Source organism: Neovison vison, chromosome 3 (assembly GCF_020171115.1).
Source record: "Neovison vison isolate M4711 chromosome 3, ASM_NN_V1, whole genome shotgun sequence".
In the NCBI taxonomy this organism is placed as follows: domain Eukaryota; kingdom Metazoa; phylum Chordata; class Mammalia; order Carnivora; family Mustelidae; genus Neogale; species Neogale vison.
Window position 1 is genome coordinate 76836101 of NC_058093.1, and position 17046 is coordinate 76853146.

General features: G+C 36.3%; 1 pseudogene; it reads right to left on the reverse strand.

The window, feature by feature from the left end:
- Positions 1 to 15483: 15483 nt before the first annotated feature.
- LOC122901853 lies at positions 15484 to 15974 on the reverse strand (annotated as a pseudogene).
- Between the last annotated feature and the right edge of the window lie 1072 nt (positions 15975 to 17046).

Sequence of the window (17046 nt, forward strand, 5' to 3'; positions counted from 1 at the left end):
AAAAGACTTTACAGGGCAAGTGCCCCGACTCATGAAAGAAGATGAATCTGGGGTGCACTCTTAGCTCCTTGGTGTTTACAAATAGAGTTTGAAAAGCAGTCAGCATGTCTGAAATGCCTATGGGAGGAAATATATAATCATATTATAACCAAAAAATGTTTACTGAGATATTACTAGGTGTCAGACAGTGTACTAAACTTTAAACCTTTGATAACTCATTTATATTCATAAGTCTTCTGAGGCTTTGGTACTATTACTATCTGCTTTTCACAAGTGAAGAAACTGAAACATCTAAGGAACGTACCCACAGTCACAGAATTAGGAGGATTCGAAATGTTCGTAAGAGTCAAAGACCCAACTTCTATGCTGCCTTATTAAAAATAACATTACTAGTATCTGTTTTGTTGAGCAAGTAGAAGATGAACATTTTGTGCTTTGCCTAAGAAGTAGGAATAGGAGATGAAAGCTTACCTTTGAAAATAAATGCAGTGCCTGGGATGAAAACTTATCTTTAGGAATAAGTAGGGTGACTCAGTTAAGCATTCAACTCTTGGTTTTAGCTCAGATCATGATCTTGGGGCCGAGAGATCCAGCTTGCTGAGCAGTCTGCCTGACATTCTCTCTCTCCCTCTGCCCCTTTCCACTGCACTCTCTTTCTCAGTCAGTCAGTCAGTCAGTCTTTTAAAAACAGTGAGTGCAGATGTTTTGCTCCTCTCCCAGTATGAATATCATCTGTATTACATTTTTTAAAAAATGAATAAAAAGGAAAATAGTAGCCTATTTTAATCTGTCTACTCACTTTTAACATTTTTTGTATTGTTTGAATCTGTACAATACAATCCCAATATTGTCCTTGGCTTTAAAATTCAGGTATTATTAATAATATGATGCCTTCCATTTATGGGCCATTTTACAGTTTATTACGTATTTTCACTTACATGCTGAATTTAATTCTCCCCAATACTGCCTAAAATAAGAATTATGATATCCATTTTAAAGATGTGAAGGTGAGGATTCAGCTCTCAAGCATAGAGCGGATGGCTAGATCAGGGCTGCACTCCCCATCTTCTGACCCCAAGATCAGCACACAGACTCGTTATCACAGGGCCTCTCGGTTACCCCCAGATCACAGGATAATCTGCTTCTGTGACAAGGTTCCAACGACAGGACCTGTGTGCTAGTCAACATATGCTGAAACACTTGGTTGCATTGTGTTCTGTTTTGTTTCATTTCTCAGTAGAATTTAAAATTCATTAGATATGGTTTCTTTTACGAAAAAGAGAAAAACTGAAATGTTTTGTTTTTTATCAAAAAAGTTGACCCATCAAGTTAAACACACATGCACATTTACTTTATGTATAATTTATATGTAAGTGTTAACCCAGTGAGCCACCCAGGTGCCCCAACTTTATATGTAAGTGTTAGTCATTACTTTATAAGACTGCAATGGAAATATGATTAGTGACATTTTCAATACAGCTCATTAGTATGATTTCTAGTAAAAAAAAAAGGTCTCAAACCGAGCTTGACACTATTTTCTTATTGTTAGCTGCTGGGAATCCATGAATACAAAATGTTTAAATATACGGTAAAACAGTTAAAATGGCATTTTTATGATAGGTCATATTGTCAAGGCACAAATGCTGACATTTTTAATGTCATGTTTATTGTCTTTCCTTTTCTGAAAGTCTGTTTTTGAAAAGCTTCCTTTTTAATCTTGCTCTGTTTACACCAAATGATTCAAAATACCTTCGGTGTAATATTAGCACAGGAAATTAGTGACAACAGGGTAGCCTCCCTGACCCGAAGACCTCCAAAGATTTTACTTTGAAGACCTTGGAGGGTGCAGTGAAATTCTGCCAGCATATACGAAAGTGCAGGGCAGATAAACTGAGAACAGACTTCTTCAAGGTTGTATTTTTTTCTTATTTGAATTGCCAAGACTATAATATGATTTAGATTTCCCCTCAAGTTTTGATTCTTTTCTATAGTGTATTATATGGATAAGCCTCCACATGATCTCCCATGGTGGCTAGGAAGACAGGAATTTTATGAGCCTGCAGAAATAGAATAAAGAAACATTTCAGTATATTTTCATTAAAGCATCCCTAGATGTAAAATGACAAGGTCAGCCAGGAGTTGTATCAGTAGTTACAATTGGTTATCTAAAATCAAAATTACAGGACACGGTGTTCTTAAGTTCTGAGTTGAAAGTGCAAGTGTTGCAATCAATGTGTGTTTCATTTTGCAAAATACTGCAGTTCCTTTTTAACCGTTTTGACCTTTACAAAGAAATATCAGGAGAGACCAACCAACCAACCAACAAAAATGCTTTTGGACTTTTTCCTCAGCAGAACAACAAACTTTATTATATATCTTACTTTCCATAACCGTGGAAAGCCTTTGCTGTGTGAGGAAGGAGAAAACTCAGAGGCTGAGAAGACAGGAGGTGTACCAGAGCAGTGAACAGGAGCTCAGAAGACCTGGCAAAGCATCTTACTAGGCCTCCCTTAGTAGTGAGTAGGCCTGCCACTTAACCAGCCTTGAAACCAGCACTTCACCGGCTGCATAGTTCACGATCCCCAGCCTCTCGAATTTCCCGAGTTATGACAGGGCCATGAGGTTTTCTAAGTGAGAGTTCTGTCCAGTGTCTGATGGTATCTTCATCATTTTTACCCTTTACACAAACTAACAGTTCTTTTTTTGCATGTCCTAACATCAGAGTTGATGAGTTCTCAGTTGCAAAGTGAATGTCTCAGGAAGTATACATCTGGAAAAACCAGATAACTGCACTTAAGTTTGGCCAAATCAACAATGTTGTTATGGTGTATGTTCTTCATTGCCATCTTTGTTTTTACTTCCAGCCCTTTTTGGTGCTTTAGGTAGCAGAGTTTTTAAGAATGGATATCCATATTACCTTGCTGAGGGTCAAGGTTAAGCTTTTATATAGGATGGTGGTGATTACTTGTTGATCATGGCTGGTTTCCTCCTTATGTCTCTTAGAAGTTGTCAATAGTATTTATGATTTTGCTGAGCATCAAACATGGACACCCAAATGCCTTATAGTGGTCTGATTTGGCTATGTTGTTATCATTATTAACATAAAATGTGAGGGCACCTGTGTGGCTCTGTCTGTTCAGCTCAGGTCATGATCTCAGAGTCCTAGGATCGAGTCCTGTGTCTTTGATCAGTGAGTGGGAGTCTGCTTCTCCTTCCCCCTCTGCCGCTCCCCTGCTTGTGCTCTCTCTTTCTATCAAGTAAATAAATAAAATCAAACATAGAACGTGGTGTGTTTTCTAACTTCTGAGAGTTAAGAACACTAGAACCCAGTGTCATCGAGGGCTGGCAGTGGTGGTGGAATAACCCATTAAGAAGAGGCATCTGATTTTGCTATCTTTTTGCTCTTAAAACTCAGCTGGCATCACAGCAAAGAACACACTTGGTCTATATTTCTTACCTACTCCACACATGGATCAAGGAGATCTTTTCTTCTTCTTTTTTCTCTTTTTTTTTTTTTAAAGGTTAACATGCTTTTTTAGTACATAATACTTTCAAATGATTCAAAAATCAGAAGGTAAACAAAAACTCATGAAAAGTCATTTTGGCTTCCTGCCTGCATGCTTAATTCACACAGATCTTTTTCAGCCATGGACACGAACAAGGTAACCCCGTCACAGGTTTCTTGTGCATATGTACAGTGATAATAATATATATTGTTTTTCTTAAACACACAGTTGTCAACATAATACACATGGTTTGGCACCCTTACTTTAATAGCTTACTTTTTCGGCAATACTCCTTCCTGTGTTTGGGTGTGTGAAACTTTGCCCTTGAAGGGTTAGGTTTCAGGATGTACTCTGTAATTTTTGTCATTTTCCTCAGTGAAATCGGGGAAAGCAAGGTAACTGGTTCTTCCGGAAATTGATCAAAAAAGTAAAAGGAGGCATTCTGTTTTAAGGATGGGTCTTCCCAGTTTATGGTGTTTGAATCTCTTGGGTGCCCACTGAACATCTTTCCTGTTTCCCAAGAAAATGGTAATGGATATGTTTATATCTCCTCTAACTCATCACAATGTAGGTGTAATGATCTGACATTCAAAAAAAAAAAAATCAGAAAGATCTAGTCAAATGTTCCTGTAAGATATATGTAAGACAGGTCCTGGGAAAAATTTTATATTCCCCGTAGAGTTTGAATAACTAGGCATTGCCTGCCTTTCTCTGTTTTCTGTAGGTATGAGATCTGTGAAGAGAAAGCATAAGGTTTTTCTGTCTAGGTCCTAGTGTATCCAGCACATGAGCACATGTTTTCAGCAAAGCTTGGCATAGCTTCCTTTCACGAAGGACAGAAAATGAAAGTTTAAACACAATTCATGAAATTCAGAATTGATAATCCTAACTAATATTAAAAGTATATTGTAATTAAATTAATATTTTTACAATATTTAATCTGCTGGGAAAAAAATCACATACTGGTAATGAATACTGTTTCAGATGGTTTTTAGTTATGTAAATTATTTCTCTCCTGACTGTGTAATTACATGATGGACTGGTTTCTAGGGTATCATATACTTAATGTGAGTTTCTAAAAATGCTTTAATCATATAATTGCTAGTTTATCAAGTAGAAAATATAGGTCTGAGAACACTATCATTATGTCATTATTCTCCACAAAAAGACTGTGAAACACGCTGAAGAGGCCATTATGAGGCAAATAACAGTTTTCTGTGGTGTCTAAATTTGCAAGGATTAAAAAAAAGAAGAAGAAAAGGAATAGCAAAGAAAATGCCTCAAGGTAAAGAGTTTAAAACCTAACCAGGCAATTTATCTTGTGTCTCTATCTGAAAAATCAGTGCGGACAAAGGAAGTGAATAGGTAATACTTAGAACAGTGAAGCTAGTAATTATCTCACTCCAGGAGGGACACTAATATTTAATAATTGATTCACTAAATTCCATGTAGACGTCTAAAGGAAATAAACCCAAGGCTTACTGTTTGCATTAGAATCTGGTTGTACTCTTCCATGCTTGTTCTTATTGGGTGTACTGTGGTCAAGTGTGAATGCAATAGATAATGATTTATATTCACTTGGTTTATACCCAGTAGGAACCCAGAAATGTAATCTGGAATGGCTAAGTGGTTAAATTCATATCTAATTGTATAGAACTTGAAGATTAAAAAAAAAAATCTTTTTTTGACTCAATGGGTGTCATGGGCCAGAAAATCTATTTTCGGCAAAGACTAGTGAGGTCCAAGGTAAAACTGCTCCATTTGTGGGTTTGGTACAAGAAGACAAGGCCTGTAAAAAGTCCCTCTCTTTCTGTCAATGTGTATTTGTTAAACACACACCCACCCACCCACCCCTATACCTTTCCCTGCTCTCCCATTTAAAATGGTGACAGCTACAGCTCTGAGAGAGAAGAAAACCAAAGTCTGGATGTTAGCTCTATAGGTAGATGGGAAAGGATGAAGTGGTTCCTATGTTGTAACCTGAGAGTCTGGTAGTTATTCTGTTATTGTTATTCTGTTATTGAATCTGGTTCATGATTAATATAGCCAGCTGATTTGTATTTTCATGCAATAAAATCAGTTTTTCTCCATAAAGGCCAGGGTTTCAAGAAGGTTGTTGAAGCACATACATTTTGCTGTTGAATCCTTTGCTTTCCCCTCACCTGTTAAAAAGCAACTAAAAGTTGCTTTAAAAAAATGTGATTTTTTAAAATAATAAGTTTTAAAAGATTGTAGTTTGATGAACTGATTGAAAATGGGTTAATTCCTAACCACTGAGGTGTCTCAAGGAAACCTGACACTTGATGAGTTCTGTTGGTGACTGGTGTGCTTATGCTGGCAACAGGCTAGAAAAGCACTTTAGTCAGAATCTGCCCACGCAGAATGTGTCAGAACGTGTGGGTTTGAATCCCGTCTCTGCCACTTGCCTCTCTGTGACTTTGACCCTCTTACTTGGCCTCTCTGTGCTTCAGTTTCCCCATTCATAGAATGGAGATGGTAATATTAACTAAGTCACAGTCTGCGGCCCTTATAATACAGTGGGGCATGTAGTCCACACTCAGTCAGTGTTCTCGGTTTTTTTCCTGATAACCCCTCCTGTTATGACCTTCTTCGTAAGTCATCGCCCCTTTCAATAAAATAGTCAGTACTCAAAATACAACCAGAATTTGCTTAAAAAGTGCCTCTGCCACTCCGGGGTGCCTGGGTGGCTCAGTGACTTAAGGATCTGACTCTTGGTTTCAGCTCAGGTCATGACCTCAGGGTCATGAGATGGAGCCCCGTGTTGGGCTCTGCACTGAGCTGGGTGTGCAGCTTGCTTGGGATTCTCTCTCTCAAAAATAAATAAATAATATTAAAAGTGTCCCTGCCACTTAACATCTGGGCAATCTTAAGACATTTCTCTTTATTTCTGAGGCTAACTTTTCTCATTTGTTGGATTCTCTTTTCTTGAGAGGATCAAAAGACATATTAAATGGGAAAATGCTTTAAAAGCTACAAATCAGTAGAGCTTATAGTTAGAGTTGTGAACTACAGAAAGGTAAAAATATTATCCTTATTCATTTCTTTTTTTGAGCGGAAGTAATTTTTTCTATTTGAATAGAACTCTATTTTGGAAAACTGGAAAATCCAGGAAATCAGGAAGAAGAAAAAAAGCCTATATTTCTTTTCTTTTCTTTTCTTTTTGAAAAAGCCCTTATTTCTTATACTCAAAGAGACATTAACATCTTAGTGTAGTGCATTTTATTATATTATTAAGTTATACCATAGAAATATGATTTGGTATTATCACATCTTACTTTGATTTTTACATATTGCTAGTGTACCATTAAAATGTAATTGAGGCCCTATTTCTTTTAAGTCACTCCTGTCAATTTCTTTTTATAGCATTTATATGTAGTGTGTATGTACAATGCAAGTTTTTTTCCTGTTTTATATGCCTTGTAGAGTAATATATGTATGGCTTTTATATTGCACTTTGGGAGGTGAAGAATTTTAGATGCTAAAAACTTTCATAAGAAGCCATATTTGGCTTTAATTTAAACACCAGATCAAGTACCTTTCTGCTCCACTGCATTATAAACAATCCAGATGTTCTGCCCTTCAGTGTGTTTGTCTATATGCCTTAATTGCTGCAAAATTTGTTATGAAAATTTGAGGTTGAGGAAGGGAAGTTGATTCAATCCTGAGCTTTAAGAATGCAGAAATTTGAAATATCCACGGACTAACAATCTGAAACCAATAATCAATAAAACTGATTTGTAAACTGACATCGATTTTAAATCTATAGGTGGTCAAAATGGGTGTGGATGCACATGCTTTGAAATTTTAAGTTGGTTAAATCACAGTTATCAAAACCGCATAACATTTACAGCTATTTAAGGACAATTGTTAAAAAAACATATGTTGTATATTTTTTGCCAACCATTCTACTCTATTACCAACTAACTACATAATATCCTATGAGAACTTAGAGGAAAAAAAAATGAGGGGGAAAAAAAAAACAAACCCAAACAATGTTTGGTAAGGTACAAAAACAAAATACAGAAGGAAAAAAAAAAAAAAAACAACCCACCCCCAAACCCTCAAAGAAGCAGAACAGTAGACAATTAAAAACAAAAACAAAAACAAACCACACAGCTTAAAAGAGATGCTCAGTAGAAAGGAAAGCTGTAAAACCAGATTTGAGGCGGCAGCATCCACAGACATGCATACTAGCGGAGTTGAGTTAAATCTGTATGGTTCAGATGAGCTTACTCTGAATACATTTAGTTTTTTTCATTGGCAAAATATCAGTTGCTCTGTGCCAGAACATCTAAGACTCCAGGCCAATAGAACCTTCCTATACAATGGATGTAGGCTTTCAGTTTGGGAGTCAGAATGAATTGTATTTGAGCAAGTTACTCAAACTAAATTAGAATCTTCTTTTTCTTAAAGTGAAAATAATGAATAGTGCCTACACAATAGGGTGAAAATTTAATAAAGTAATATATGTAAAGCTGAGGTTAATGGCTTGTATTTACCACTTAAATATAAACTTAGCACAGAACAAGTACTTTATAGAATGGTAGCTGCTGTAATTATTACTACATCATCCTTATGTAACAGCCCCCTGCGCAAAAGTGAGACAGGTACCTGAACTAAATGGGCCACTGATTTGGTTTAATAAACCATTTCTTAGGTATACTCTTGTATGAGTCTGTGCAGACTAATTGCGCTAATGAATGACTCCCAGATCTGAGTGGCTTCACACAGCAAAAGTTTATTGCTCAAGTTCCAGCGCAGTGTGGATGGCATGGTCTGAATAGAGCAGAAGATCTAATTCATGTAGCTATTTAAGGACATAATTCTTTTCGTCTAGTTCTGCGCCCCACCCCACCCTGCCGCCCTCAAGGGCTTTGGAATCCTTTCCTGGATCTCTGGCATTGGAACAGCTGCTAAGGGAAAAACGAAAAATGGAAGGTTTGTGGGCCAGCCCTGAAGGCTCTGTGCATTAGTTCTGCCCACAGTTCATCATCTGGAACTTTAAATACATTGCCCACTATAACTGATCTGGATGCTGGGAAACATAGTCTGACTGCTGGCCCAAAAGGGAAGGAAATAACTGTCACAGATTTCTTCCTGAGCTTTCCTTTACATGTCAACCAGGATAGAAAGTGGAAAGAAAAAATGGCTACCGTGCATTACCACATCATGCTCACAATATGAAGCAAAGGGTTCTTTGATTGTATTTGGTGACAAAATTCTAATCACTAACCCTTGTATTCAATTATAACATTTAATAAAGTTCTTTAATTTACAAAATGCTGTCATATCCTTTAGGTAAGGTGGCATAGTGAAAAGAGCATAGTCTTTGAAATAAAATAGGTTTGGGTTTAATTTGTGGCTCCCACACCCACCACATGTGTGAGCTGCGGCTGATTAGTTGTCTCTTTATGCTTTCATTTCTCATCAGAAAAGTGAAATCTGAAGAACCCTTACCCTGGGAATTTTGAGGTTTAAAAGAATTACAAGAGTAAAACACCAAGTCTAGTGCCATTCTTTTCTTTCTTTCTTTTTTCTTTTTTTTTTTTTTAGTAGTAATTATTGGGGCACCTGGGTGGCTCAGTGGGTAAGTGGCTGACTCTTGATTTTGGCTAGGGTCATGATCTAGGGTCCTGGGATCTAGCCCCTCTGTGCTCATAGGGAAATCTGCTTCAGGATTTTCTTTCTCCCTCTGCTCCTCCCCCTGCTTGCATGTGTACTCTCTCTCTCTCTCTCAAATAAAAAAATCTTGTAGAAAATATGTTAAAAAATTTTTTTTAAATTAAATTGTGATTATCATCTGTCTGACGTACTCAACAATTTTGAAAAATTTTATTAGCTCCAAGAAACTTAGATTCACATAAAATAAATGATTTGTTAGAGTTTGGCCAGAACTAAATCCACTTTTCCTGATTTCAAATCCCATGATCTTTATTTTACCAAGAACATATATCAGAAATGTTTCAATTAACATGGTAGAAAAGAACCTCAAAAGCAAGCACCTAAAATCTTTATGGAAATTTATTTAACTGTAGCTTTAAAAATTAAAGCAAATCTAAAGAAAAGAACTAAAAATTTCAAATATTTACCCATCATTTAAAATTCTGTGTTCCACACTCCTTCCAGATTATAAATTAAGTTGCGTCTTCCCACTTAGACATACTTTCTGTCCCTTGGGAATGAAATGCATAGTGTGATTCTTTGTGGTTCAACTGTAAGTCAAACACAGCAGAGTTCTGGGATATCAAAATGGCCCAGCTGGAAGCTCCAGGCAGCTCTTAGTCAGTAACCCAATGTGGATGTGTATAGCCTTTCAAAGACTACTATTACTGGTATCACTATGGAAATTACATTATTTCTGAGTAGGCAGTATTTTTAAGGCCCAATGATTCTTAGTGTGGTTGGCAAGAGTTTTTGTTGTTGTTGTTGTTTTAGGAATCACAGCTGTAAACATGCATTTAATTTATTTTACACCCTGTTTTACACTTTTTTCTGCAAGCATTTTAAGTTATATTCACACCTATTAGTAAACTAATGCCTGCAAATCTTCTCATGCTTGTCCTTGTATTTATTTTGTATACATTTTTCTCACCCACTTCTAACTTAGCTTCACACTTTTTTTTTTTTTTTTTTAATACTAGAGCTTATTAGTTTTACTTCCTTTATACTCTGCCTGGATCGCTTCTTTCATGTCTAGTGAAATAGCCTGCTCTACAGAAAAACAAAGTGGAAAACAACATTTCCATTTGAAATCATTGCTATATATTCTATATTATTATGAAATGGTAAAGATAAGAAAAAAGAGCCCATTTCTGGCAAGCTAAGATCTCAGCTTAAAAAATACAAAACCATCTTGTCAGGAGGGAGACAAACCATAAAAGACTCTTAATCTCAAAAAACAAACTGAGGGTTGCTGGGGGAAGAGGGGTAGGGAGAGGGTGGTTGGGTTATGGACATTGGGGAGGGTATGTGCTATGGTGAGTGCTATGAAGTTTGTAAGCCTGAAGCTTCACAGACCTGTACCCCTAGGGCTAATAATATATTATATATTAATAAAAATAAATAAATAAATAATACAAAAACAAAAACCAAGCATCAGCTTATCCAATAAAAGATTCAAATTGTCAAATTTACATTTTAAGTCTTCTTTGCTGTCAGAGTAAATGGAAACCTATTTGTCAAAGCAGGTATTTGAATATCCAAGCTGGTGTATGCCTATTAAAAATCAAATGATGTTTTAAAAGCTGATCTCAGTCCTTTGAAATAAAAAGTTCTTGAATAAAAATAGCCTTCAGTCTCCCTTATTTAAATATACTATGTTCCATTAGACTGTGTACTTTTATCTGGGCAGAAACAAGTTTATCCAGCCCAAATATTAAATTAATCTGATGTAGATTAAAACTGAATTAAAGGTGCCACAAAGAAAAGATATGCTATTATTTCTAAACCAAATGTTTAAAATAAGTGTATTAGGGCAATTTATTAAAACTTTATCTCTACCACACAAGCACAGGACATTCGAGCTGTATATATTATGCAAAAGAGTTACTAGTAAAAATACTTACCAACCAGTATAGCACAGGAAACAACTAATCATAGCGGATACGTATTATTTGCTGTATACTCTTCTGGGTGATACTGTTAGATCTCCATCAACATCAAAAAATTAGCAATATGTTTGCCAGCAAGTTATCATATTTCTGTGTTACCAAACCATAGCTTAACATTGTTTTCAGTAGGGGCACCTGGGTGGCTCAGTGGGTTAAAGCCTCTGCCTTCGGCTCAGGTCATGATCCCAAGGTCCTAGGATCGAGCCCCACATCGGGCTCTCTGCTCAGCGGGGAGTCTGCTTCCCACTCTCTCTGTCTCTGCCTGCCTCTCTGCCTACTTGTGATCTCTGTCAAATAAAAAAAAAACAACAAAACATTGTTTTCAGTAAAGTGACTAGTCTTATAAGTAAAATTTTATTCTCTCTTTCCATCGTAATTAATACATTTTTCTTTAACAAAAATTATTGCCACATCTACTATTGGATATAGTCATAGTTCTTCTAGGGTGGCATAATAAACTGGACCATTATTAGTCAGACAGACTTGGGGGAGAAGCAATCATAATGTGAGGTGCTATACAGATCTGGTACAAGGATGTTTTCAAAGCATGAGATAGGACTAAAATGTACTGACTCCCATTCAGTTATATCTACAGAACACCTTGATTCTCAAGACTTCACACTTTCAGATTATGAAATATATAAATTTCTTAGACATCAGATGCTGTAATTATATAAGCATTGCATATATAATGTATGTATTGGATTAAATTTATGTAATTTCTAATGTTAAATATCTTATATAATTTCTAATTTAATCTTATATAATTTCTAATATTTATCTAATGTGATTCACAGTATAATATACATATTATATATGTTATAGGAGTATATTATACACATAATTATATGCTTCTAATGTATGATGATAATGTATATTATAATTGTGTAAACATACATAGTTTACACAGACATATATACATAGGATTTGAATATTCTATATTACCTCTTTCTATTAAAGGAGAGACAATAGGGGAATGGTGTAGTGTAAGTAATGGAATGTTTCAGATCTAGGTTTACCCTTACTAGCTATGCAACCGAAGAGCTTTATTTCTCTAAGTCTTCGTTTTTTAAACTTTAAATGGGGGACAGTAGGGGAACAGTGTAGTGTAAGTAATGGAATGTTTCAGATCTTAGGTTTGCCCTTACTAGCTATGCAACCTTAGAGCTTTATTTCTCTAAGTCTTCATTTTTTAAACTTTAAATGGGAAAAATAATACCATGTTAGAATTGTGAGTCTGAGGTATATGGAAGACTTAACTGGGGTAGCTGTTATTGGATAAGCATAAAACACATTCTCTGGTGAAGCAGAAGAGGAGGGAGGGTATAGATGAAAGCAGCAAGAAGCAGCTTTTAAGTGCTACTGTGTTTACTTACATTGTTTCAATTCCAGCGATCACACTGAACCATTTTATAATATATAACTGGAGTTTCAAAAACAGAGCTGGATTTAAAAATTTTAAAATAAGAAAAAATAATTTGATGATCTCAAACCAGTAGTGAGGGGCTGTTTCTTGAATCACGCAGGGCAGTGAGACTTAAGAGGATGAAAATGACCAACGTGAGAGAAGCTTTGCAAACACATCAATTGTGTGTGTGTATCGCTTCTCGGCCTTTTGGCTAAGATCAAGTGCAATTGTAGTGTGTGGGTTGTGATTACAGAATTCTTACATGGTGGGAAAATGCTGATTTCAAATGACTCTTCAATTTTACAGAGTTCACAACAGGGTTAAGACTAATAAACGTAACATGAGAAGGTTGATGTGGAAAACCAAGCCACAAAGTCGAAGCTCCCCAAACATTATTTGGTTGAGCCCTTTGCAGTTAACAGAATTCTCTACAGGGCCTTCTCAGTCCCGCAGTCAGTACTCCCACCAGAAATGCTAATGGAGATTCCCAGAAACAGAAACAAGCATCATTGTGAAAAGATTTCTGCTTACTTTGCTTCTCAAACTTGGAAGTGGGTTAGCATTTCTGGTTTGACCACCAGATGTTTAAGAAAGGAAAATAGTCTTCAAGAGTCTTAGCAAATATTCCAAGCATAAGTAACACTTAGTACTTTTGTTTCATAAAGGATTAATATTTGTGCCAAGAGAAAACAAAAATATCTCTGTATCAGATTTCTTAAAAAAAATGTTAATTCGGTAGACTTTGGAAAGGGAAAGAAAAAATGGATATAGCGATGTTTATATTGATTTTTATCATCATATTGAACGTGTCTAGAACTTGTGGATTATTTAGGGTATCATTTTATCTAAATATGCTATATTTGCATGATTATTTTGTCAAAGAAATTCAGAACACTTGATAAAATTTAAAGCTCTATGTTTATATCGGAGTGCCAAACAATTTAATTTTTTTAACATTGCTGTAAACAACATTCTGATGTTCTTCTGCATAAGGTTCTCAAGATATTGAAGAAATCCCAAGCCCTTTCTTTTCTTGCCTTACTCTTTAAGAGAAAGTATCGTCTACTTTCTTGCCAGTGGGATATCTAAGTACTAGCCATCCCATATATTATGCCCCTCATAGCAGCAGCCTGCATTTGGGTTAAAAACAAACAAGCAAACAAACAAAACAAAACCAAAAAACCTGTTTAAAAAAAATAGGAAACATATCATGACATTTCCTTCATCTAAGTATCGAATCCTCTTCACTAACCATCTTATTTTTGTTCACTCTCCAGAGACTTCAAGTAGTTTTATTTTTTTTTTGTTTTATGCAGATTTTTGTAGTTTTATCTATGGAAGGGTTGACCTGAGAGGGTTGACCTGACAGGAAATAGAATGTACACAGTTATGTGCATGCTGTATTTCTCAGACTAGACTAGATAAATAATTAAAATACAGTCATGGCAATAATTTTAAAGTAATTTCTAGCCACACCATTATCTACTCAGGGGGAATTTTAGCCCTCAATTTAGCCCTCAATTTTCTCCCAAATTATTTGGAAATCCTCAGTAGATGTTTCATTTACTCTCATTAAATGGTATTTCATTCGCTTTTCTCTTTCTCTGGTTTGCTTAACTCTTATCCTTTGTGAGAATTTTGGTCCAATGTAAGTTAGAGGAAACAGTTCCCACATGATGCTACCCTCACTTCCGGCACAAACTATAAACTTAAACTTAGGGGTTTCCCTCAGGTTTGATAACTTACCAAGAACTTACTGAAAACTATTATGGTTATATCTTATGTAAGAGAGGGAAAAGATACAGTTAAAATCAGCCAAATGAAGAAGCTCACAGGACAGAATCTAGAAGAAGCACCAAACACAGAGCTTCTGTTTTCTCTCCATCTGGAGTCAGGATGCCTTACCCTCTTGCTATCAGTGTGTGTGATAAAGTTAACACTTTGTGTTCTTAATAATCCATGGAGATTTCTAAGAAACAGTTTTCTTTATTGATTATTTTTTTCTGATTATTAACCTTTTATGTGAATTGATGGCCCCAACACAGAGGGCAATCCCATGGTAGAAAATGTTGTCTTCTCTCTGCCATATTTTGTTTTCTCTGCTGGAGATGCTCTTCCTACTTATTTTTGCCTGGATAACTCTTGATTCCGTTTCAAGATTCAGATCAGAGGTGACTTCCTATTGGAAAGCATCCTCGACTGCCCCAGTGTTGGGGAGATGCTGCTCCTAGTGTTCTCACAGAACACGTGGCTTGCTTCTAACCCCCACAAAAAGTATGATGATATGACATATTGTAACCTTCCCAATATTCTGGACTGTGAACTTCTTAGGGCAGAAATGGCTCCTATTTACCTTTGTATGTCTGGCATCTTTCATAACATCTGATACAAAATAAGGGATCAGTAAATGATTGTTGAATGAATGCTATACTTTGAAACTTTGCTCCTCTAGAACTGACATACTGTTCTTAAAACATAGCTGTGCTGTCTTTTCTCTTTGATTGTTTACTGAGAAGATTCTTAGTCCCTCGGCTAGGAGGGAGGGTTCCTACAAATCCCTAATATGCCCACTCAAGTTTGAATCCTGGACTGAGCAGAGTTAATATCAGTCTGGGACATGTTAATTGACCAGAATTTATGCCACCACTATACATTAAAAGATAAGAAAAAAAAAAAAAAGAAAGAAAACTGAAGCTGGACCTTCATAGAGAAACTTCATTTTCCTCTCAGAAGTAACAGGGCCACTCTAGTTCAAACATTGCAGAAGAGGTTCTCAGAATATAGTGCTTTACATCTCATGATGATATTATGTTCAAAATTACCGTGACATGAACATCCTTGTGTAAATCATATTTATTTTTGGCAAGTAAAGAAATATAAAATAATCCCAATATTCATTGGAATTCTTTATTTTTTCAAGTTCTTTGCCCATTTTTAATTTTTTTTTTCGGGAGCAAATAATTTTTAATTTTTTTTTTAAACAATTAAACCAAAGAATCATGCAATGCTGCCAGCATTGGATGCAATCCTGGGCCACAAGTCTGCACACTCCTTTGCGACTGGTCCTGTGATAGCAGACCCTTTCATTTCACCTTTATTGTTTACTATGACCCCCGCATTATCTTCAAAATAGAGAAACACACCATCTTTTCTCCGGTATGACTTTCGTTGTCAAATTACCACTGCTGGATGTACCTTCTTTCTGAGCTCTGGTTTGCCTTTCTTCACTGTGGCCATCACCATGTCACCCACACCCGCAGCAGGAAGTCTGTTCAATCGTCCCTTGATCCCCTTCAAGAGATGATATACAGATTTTTGGCTCCTGTGTTGTCAGCACAGTTGATCACGGCGCCCACCGGAAGACCCAGGGAAATCCGGAATTTTGCACCGGAGGACCCACCACATCCTCGCTTCGACATCTTGAACGCCGGAAAGGGACCTAATTTTTAATTTTTAAAAGTTTTTATTTTTTTATTTTTTAAAGATTTTATTTATTTATTTATTTGATAGAAAGAGATACAGCGAGAGAGGGAACACAAACAGGGGGACTGGGAAAGGGAGAAGCAAGCTTCCTGCTGAGCAGGGAGCCCGATGCGGGGCTGGAGCCTGATGCGGGGCTCGATCCCAGAACCCTGGGATCATGACCTGAGCCAAAGGCAGACGCTTAACGACTGAGCCATTAAAAGTTTTTATTTAAATTCTAGTTAGCTAACAGTGTAATATGAGTTTCAAGTGTACAATGTAGTGATTCAGAACTTCCGTACATCACCCTGTGCTCATCACTGGTACATTCCTTTTCTCTATCACCTATTTAACCCATCCCCCCATCCACCTCCCTCCTGGTAACCACCAGTTTGTTCTCTATAGTTAAGAGTCTGTTTCTTGGTCTGCCTCTCTCTTTTTTCTTCCTTTGCTTATTTGGTTTGTTACTTAAATTCAACATATGAGTGAAATCGTATGGTATTTGTCTTTCCGTGAATGACTTTTTTCCTTTAGCGCTATACCCTCTAGCTCCATCCATGTAATTGCAAATAGCATGATTTCATTCTTTTTTTTTTCATGGCTGAATAATATTCCTGTGTGTGTGTGTGTGTGTGTGTACCACATGTCCTTTATTCATTAATTGATGGGCTTAATGGGCTGTTTCTATAATTTAGCTATTGTAGATAATGCTATGATAAACATTAGGGTACATGTATCCATTTTGAATTAGTGTATTACTAATACCTAATAGTGCAATTACTGGATCATAGACTAGTTCTATTTTTAACTTTTCAGGGAAACACCATACCATTTTTCAGAGTGGCTGTACCAGGTTGCATTCCCACCAATAGTGCAAGAAGGTTTCCCTTTTTCCACATACTCACTGACACCTATTTCTTCTTGTGTTGTTGATTTTCACATACAGACAGGTGTGAGGTGATATCTCATTTTGATTTACATTTTTCTGATGGTAAGTGATGTTGAGCATCTTTTCATGTGTCCCAGAACCCTGGGATCA